Source organism: Phoenix dactylifera, chromosome 9, assembly GCF_051530095.1.
Source record: "Phoenix dactylifera cultivar Ajwa chromosome 9, Ajwa_hap1_PhDact_Kaust_v1.1, whole genome shotgun sequence".
Classification (NCBI taxonomy): Eukaryota; Viridiplantae; Streptophyta; class Magnoliopsida; order Arecales; family Arecaceae; genus Phoenix; species Phoenix dactylifera.
In genome coordinates, this window is record NC_143198.1 from 23184788 (window position 1) to 23192500 (window position 7713).

General features: G+C 39.3%; 1 pseudogene; it reads right to left on the reverse strand.

Moving 5' to 3' along the window:
• Positions 1-1453: 1453 nt before the first annotated feature.
• Positions 1454-7713, reverse strand: part of LOC149752890 (S-locus-specific glycoprotein S13-like) — a 6792-nt pseudogene continuing 532 nt past the window's right edge.

The following is a 7713-nucleotide window of genomic DNA, read 5'->3' on the forward strand; positions in this document are numbered from 1 at the left end:
ATGCTGTGCTGAAGTGCAGCTTGCGGTCTCAAATTTAACCGAACTAAGTGATTTCACATGCTAAAGCAATTAAGATCGATACACCTAAACAGGTAACGTAATGCTAATATGATGCTACTAGAGCTATGAACACTAAACAAAATATGTCGTTTGGTCTTAAATTGAAACAGACTCTTAAATAGTAAAGAAATTAAATAATTCAAATTGTACATTTATTACTGATTTGTTAGTAAGAATCCTGAATTTTACAAAAGCTATGTCATATCAATATTATTAATTGAAACAAATTTATAGTAGCTTGCCCTCATCTTCAAGATAGAGGCAAGTTTGTTTACAAGGTTTGTTAGGTCATCAGTAGCATTTATCTTGAGACTTCCAGACTATATAAATTATTGATTAAAGGAATGCTTCATCTTTGCTTCAATAGTAGCATTTACATGTTGGCTGTCATGACTCCTCGAGAATAGAGTAGGATAGCTGAGTGCAAAATACAATGCATAAATACAACTATCCATCTTTGAAATAAATGACGTGGCCACTATCCATTACAGCCCTCTGCAGTGCAAAATAGGCACAGTAGAGAGGATAGGAGTTGTATCTTTCAAACGAAAGAAGAATTGACCTTTATTCATTGCAAATTCATCATTAGATTATGCAATGATTGTTTTAAGATCTATACATGTGGATGTATGAAAAAGTTCAGGTTACTTTAAGAGCTATGTATGATGCGATCCAGCGGTCAATGGGTCGGGCTGACTTGAACAGCCCAAAGAACCGTCCGGGGCTGACTTGAACAGCCCAAAGACCGGTCCAGGAGAAAACTAGGACCGGGCTAAGGTTTTAGGGATGGGCCAGCCTTAGGCCAAGGAATAGGAGCCAAAAGTATTTTCTGGCTGGGCCAGGGATGGGAAATTGGGAATATAATGGAGTGTTGGTTGTATCGACTTTTAGCCTGCCTCTTATTTCAAACCAAACATTTTTGTTTTATTCCTTCTCAATTTTGTATTGTTTTCGAATGTATCTACCTTTCTAATTCTAAACTGTATATACCACGTAAACCCCTTCCCTTTTAAATCCCAAGTCTTTGGTCTTCCTGTGACTACTTTCAGGTGCTCTTGGATAACCTCTGTTAAGTACTCCCAGAGACAGCTTTTTCCCATGGTTTTAGGCTAATAGTATACAAAATAGTAGCTGACTTTCCTTTTCGAATCAATCATTGAAGAAAGCTCAATTTTTTTTCAATAAAAGAAATTATATAATGTTGTGTGAGTCTTCTATTGAAGTCTACAGGCAAAGCTAAAATTCTGATATCAAGCAAACAGGGAAATATAATAACTAGTTATGCATTTAATAAGAGCATATCGTCATTCACCAAATACCTTATAAGCATATATATAACATGAAAGCAAATCAAATAATCTTGTTCTTACCAAGAAAGAAAAATGAAGTAAAGTTACAGAGAGAAAATTAAACAATATATGAAGTTATGGTACATGCCTAGTTCTGATGCCGGAAGCTTTACATGAAGATCTTGCCCAGCGTCCACAAAATTCCTGAGATCTATCAGATCAGTGGCCCATATGATACAACCGCGATCCCCTCCATTGATGTTAGCGCTAGCATAAGCCCTGCAAGAACAATTCTTCAAGCAACTTTCCCTGCACTTGTCGAGGCTCATGCTCTTATCCACGGTGGCATTCGTGGTGTCTGGCAACTTCATATTGCTCACCGTTACAAATCCATCTCCCTTGCAGCCCAAACGAGTAATCCTCACACACCCATCAGAGCCATCTCTCAGAATCCATTCCTGCGGTGATTTTGGCTGGAATCCTTTCAAGCAGCTACAACTAGGTGATGGATTAGAACTGCAGACACCGAAAGGACCACACACCGCATAACGACCACACTGGTCATTCGGATCCGACCAGAAGACGTGCCAAGTTTGGATGGCGTCGAGCCACACGAAACGTTGGAGCTGACCCGATATTGTTAACATTTAGACACATTACCTTGTATTACAGTTATAGTTGAAACAGTTGAAGCTTAACTATGTTAACATTTAGACACATTACCTTGTATTACAGTTATAGTTGAAACAGTTGAAGCTTAACTGAAGCTAAACTGAATTCAGTTGTTAGTTAGTCTGTTAGTCAGTTAATCAGTTAGTTAGTGAATTAGTTATTTGATCTGTTATTCATTCAGTTACGGATCATTTGTATATATAATTACTGTTTGTAAGAAGAAAGTAAGCAGAAGAAATAAGGAAGTTTAGCGGCCTCTTTTTCAGCTGCTCTGTTTTCTTCTCCAAAATCATTCTACTTGGGTTTTCTTCATTTCTCTTTCCCCACTTGAGAACTTTACATGGTATCAGAGCTCTAAAAGCTTCCTTTCATGGCTGCCTCCGCTGATAGTAGGGCTGACTCAGTTTCTTCCCCAGTTCAGAGCATAGTCGAAGATCCAATGAGCCCCTATTTTCTGCATCATGGCGATAGCACAGGTTTGCAGCTTGTTACGTTGATTTTGAATGAAGAAAACTATTCAACCTGGAGCAGATCAATGATTATGGCCTTGAGCGTTAAAAACAAGGAAGGGTTCATTGATGGCAGCATTCCTCAACCCCCACCGAATGATCCACTCCATGGGGCTTGGAGAAGATGCAACATGGTGGTTTCGGCATGGATTTTAAACTCTATCCCAAAAGAGATGAGCACCAGCGTGATCTACATGAAGACAGCAAGAGAAATTTGGCTTGATCTAAAGGAACGATTCAATCAAAGCAATGGTCCAAGAATTTATCAATTACAGAAGACTATTTCATCCCTTTCTCAAAATCATGGCACTGTAATCTCTTATTTCACCCGTTTAAAGGGATTATGGGAAGAATTGGCCAACTTTAGGCCTCGGCAACAAAGTGAATATCAGTCTGAAGAGCAAGTCATTCAGTTCTTGATGGGATTAGATGAATCCTATTCAAATATTCGTGGACAAATTCTACTGATGGATCCCCTGCCACCTGTGAACAAAGTGTTCGCTCTTGTGCTTCAGGAAGAACGGCAGCGTGAGGTAACCACAATGATACAAAGCTCTGGGGCTGCTGCTGCTTTTCTTGGTGAGTCCATTCATGACAAACCAAACTATAGTCAGTCCTCTTGCAATCAATCTTCAAAATTCATTCAAAGACAGATTAATGTAGGCCAAATTCGTAGGAAAGATAGGCCTATATGTAGTCACTGTGGCAAAACAGGGCATACCAAGGATAAATGTTATCAACTCCATGGATTTCCACCCGGATTCAGCTTCACAAAAGGCAAAAGAATAGCTTCTACAGCTAATCAAGCTTCTTGCACTACTGTGCCAGATGAGTTACATGATTTCTCCAAGCTTACGATTACCCCGGATCAGTGTCAAAAGATCTTTTCGATACTGAAACCCCAGCTGCAAACTTCTGGATGCACTGCTGCTGCACCAAAAATTTCACAATCCTCAATGAACCAAGTTGGAGATCTACGATTGGCAGCTAACAAATTTCAATTACCATCTGCCTCTGCATTCTCAGGTAACAGTGATGCTTGTTTTTTGAGTGTTCTTGATCACAAACAAGATCACATTCCCTGGATCATAGATACAGGGGCCACAGATCACATGGTATGTTCAGCTTCTTATTTCTCTACCAGTACAGCCATTATTAACTCTACTGTGAAGCTTCCCACGGGTAAAAGAATCCCTGTGACACATATTGGGACAGTCAGAGTATCAAATTCACTTACCCTGACCAATGTCCTATGTGTACCTGAATTTTCCTTCAATCTGATTTCGGCAAGTAAGCTCATAACCACGCATCACTGTTGTTTGATCTTTTTGTCGAATTTCTGCCTCATACAGGACCTGTTGAACTGGATGACGATTGGACTGGGGATGCTTAAGGGTGGTCTTTATCATCTTCAGCCAGACAACAAAGCCATTGCCACAAACTTAACAAAGCCACTGCCGCAAACCATTCTCCCCTGCTCTGCTGCACGTTGTTCTGCTGCACCCTGTTCTGCTTCAGCTCCTTCTCCAATTCCAGCTGCTAAACAATGTGACAATTTTCTTTGGCACCGTCGGTTAGGACACCTATCTTTTCATAGACTTAGTTTGTTACACAAGTTTGTGCCTGAGATAAGTGTTGGTTTGAATGAACATTGCAACATTTGCCCCCTTGCTAAGCAACATAGACTAAGCTTTTCTCATTCAAATCATGTTTCCCATTCTATTTTTGAATTAGTTCATTGTGACATTTGGGGACCCTTTTCCACTTCTTCACTTGATGGATCTAAGTATTTTTTGACTATTGTGGATGATTATAGTAGAGCTACTTGGGTTTATCTTATGCAATTTAAGTCCCAAACTAGTAGTATCATCCAGTCTTTCTGTAATTTGGTTGAAACTCAGTTTTCTGTCAAAGTAAAATCTGTTAGAACAGATAATGGTTTAGAGTTTAATATGGCAGAATTCTATGCATCAAAGGGAATCATACATCAATTAAGTTGTGTTGATACTCCTCAGCAAAATGGGGTAGTAGAGAGGAAGCATCAACATATCCTTAATGTTGCTAGGGCTTTAAGGTTTCAAGCTAATCTTCCAATAACCTTTTGGGGAGATTGTGTTTTGACTGCAGTATACCTGATTAATAGAATACCAACTCCCAAACTTTCAGGCAAATCTCCCTATGAAGTTCTATTTTCCTCTAAACCTTCCTATTCCCATTTGAGAGTTTTTGGTTGTTTATGTTATGCATCTACTTTAAAAAGACATAGGTCAAAATTTGATCCTAGAGCTAGGCAATGTGTATTCGTTGGATACCCTCATGGTATGAAGGGTTACAAACTATTTGACATTCAAACCAAAACAACACTCATTTCCCGGGATGTTGTTTTTCATGAAACAATTTTTCCATTTCAGCATATTAGTTTTCAGCATAACATGACACTATCTTCCCCATATGAAACTCATGATACTATTTTCTCTATATTTTCCACCAACTCTAATGAACCTTATCCTTCTCAAACTTCCTCTGATTCTGCATATTTGCACATTCCAAATACAGCAAACTCACCTCATATGCAGAATTCTGAATCAGCCGGCATATCAAGTGGCACACCAAATGGCACACCAAATGGCACACCCAATGACACATGTTTTTCCACTCCTAATCATCTTCCTTCATCTGATTTTGTTCCACCAACTTTCTCTACACCAAGACAACCACTTAGAAGATCTTCTAGGATTAAATGTCCTCCTACCTATCTAAAAGAATACCACTGCAATTTGGCATCCGATACTCCCCAGTTTCAGTCACTCATTCAGCATTCAGGGTCTTGTGCAGAATCAAGTAAACCCTATGATATCTTAAGGTTTTTGGGGTATGAAAAGCTTTCCCCTTCTCATCGTTGCTTTGCTCTATCTATATCTTCTGCTACTACTCCCAAAAACTATGCAGAAGCATCTCAATCAATTGAATGGACTGCAGCCATGGATGCTGAATTTCAGGCTTTGGTTGATAACCATACTTGGACCATCACTCCCTTACCTAAGGGAAAAGAACCAGTGGGTTGTAAATGGGTATATAAACAAAAAATTCAGAGCAGATGGGACTGAAGAAAGAAAGAAGGCAAGGCTTGTTGCTAAAGGGTACACTCAACAAGCTGGATTGGATTATTATGACACTTTTTCTCCTGTTGCAAAATTAGTTACAGTTAAAACACTTTTAGCAGTTTCAGCTATCAATAATTGGCACTTATATCAACTTGATGTGAATAATGCATTCTTGCATGGTGATTTGCATGAAGAGGTATACATGACTCTTCCTCCTGGTTATGAGCAGCAAGGGGAGAAAGGTGAAAGACTAGTATGTCATCTAAACAAGTCTATATATGGATTGAAACAGGCCTCGAGACAATGGTTTGAAAAATTATCTTCTTTCATTGTTTCACATGGTTTCATTCAGTCTAAGGCAGATTATTCCTCATTCACAAAGAAGAATGGCTACTCATACACCGCCATATTGGTTTATGTAGATGACATAATAGTTGCTGGAAATGATGTTTCTTACATCAATCAGTTTAAAAGAGCTCTTAATTTGCAGTTCAAACTTAAGGACCTAGGGGTCCTAAAATACTTTCTTGGCCTTGAAGTAGCTAGAAGCTCAAAAGGAATCTCTATCTGTCAACGAAAATATGCACTAGAAGTATTAGAAGATGCAGGGTATCTTGGTGCAAGGCCTGCAAAGTGTCCTATGGCACAGAATGTGAAGCTCAGCAGATATGAAGGTAATCCTATTGCTGATCCTACAGTCTATAGAAGACTTGTAGGACGATTACTTTACCTCACCATAACCAGGCCTGATTTGACATATTCTGTACAAGTTCTGAGTCAATTTTTGGATTCTCCAAAGCAACCTCATCTAGATGCTGCTTATCATGTTCTAAGGTATCTCAAGGCCACACCAGGACAAGGATTGTTCTTCTCTTCTACTGCTGAATTGCAGCTAAAAGCTTTTTATGATGCAGATTGGGCAGCATGCTCCGATACTCGACGTTCAGTTACAGGTTTCTGCATTTTTCTTGGAAACTCACTTGTGTCTTGGAAATCAAAGAAACAACATACTGTGTCAAGGTCTTCGGCAGAGGCAGAGTATCGTTCCATGGCTTCAACTTGTTGTGAACTCACTTGGTTAAGAAGTCTTCTTGGTGATTTGAATGTTCCACATTTGAAAGAAGCTCTCTTATTTTGTGACAATAAGGCAGCTTTGCACATTGTAGCTAATCCAGTATTTCATGAGAGAACTAAACACATAGAAATAGATTGTCATATGATAAGAGATAAAATTCAATCAGGGATGGTTCGAACCCTACATGTGTCCAGCACCAGACAACTTGCTGATTTACTGACTAAAGGACTGGGAGCTACTAGATTCCACACTTTACTTGGCAAGATGGGTGTTCACAATTTACACACTCCATCTTGAGGGGGAGTGTTAACATTTAGACACATTACCTTGTATTACAGTTATAGTTGAAACAGTTGAAGCTTAACTGAAGCTAAACTGAATTCAGTTGTTAGTTAATCTGTTAGTCAGTTAATCAGTTAGTTAGTGAATTAGTTATTTGATCTGTTATTCATTCAGTTACGGATCATTTGTATATATAATTACTGTTTGTAAGAAGAAAGTAAGCAGAAGAAATAAGGAAGTTTAGCGGCCTCTTTTTCAGCTACTCTGTTTTCTTCTCCAAAATCATTCTACTTGGGTTTTCTTCATTTCTCTTTCCCCACTTGAGAACTTTACAGATATAGTCACCACCAACCTCGAAACAACGGAGCTGTTATTTATCTCATACGTGTAGTAGATCTCATCCTGGTTAGAGATAAAAATGAAACGGAAATTTTGATCAGATTTCAGCTGGGGAACGCCGCTGAATTCAAGCCCGTTCCATGGGCCGCTTGCATGAATCTTTGTAGACTCGCTATATAGGAAAAATTCCGGCGATCCATGCATGGGGATCCAACTTGAACGAGTAGTACCCTGGTGAGGGGTCATCGGAGCTCTTCCATGAACTAATATACCGGTTGAGCCCCGTCTTCATATTCCTTCCAAGCTTCATGCCGGGCAGCAACGTATCCGAAGGGTAGTCGAAGCTCTGCCAAGCAATGCTTTCTTCTGCTCTAAGGACAAAG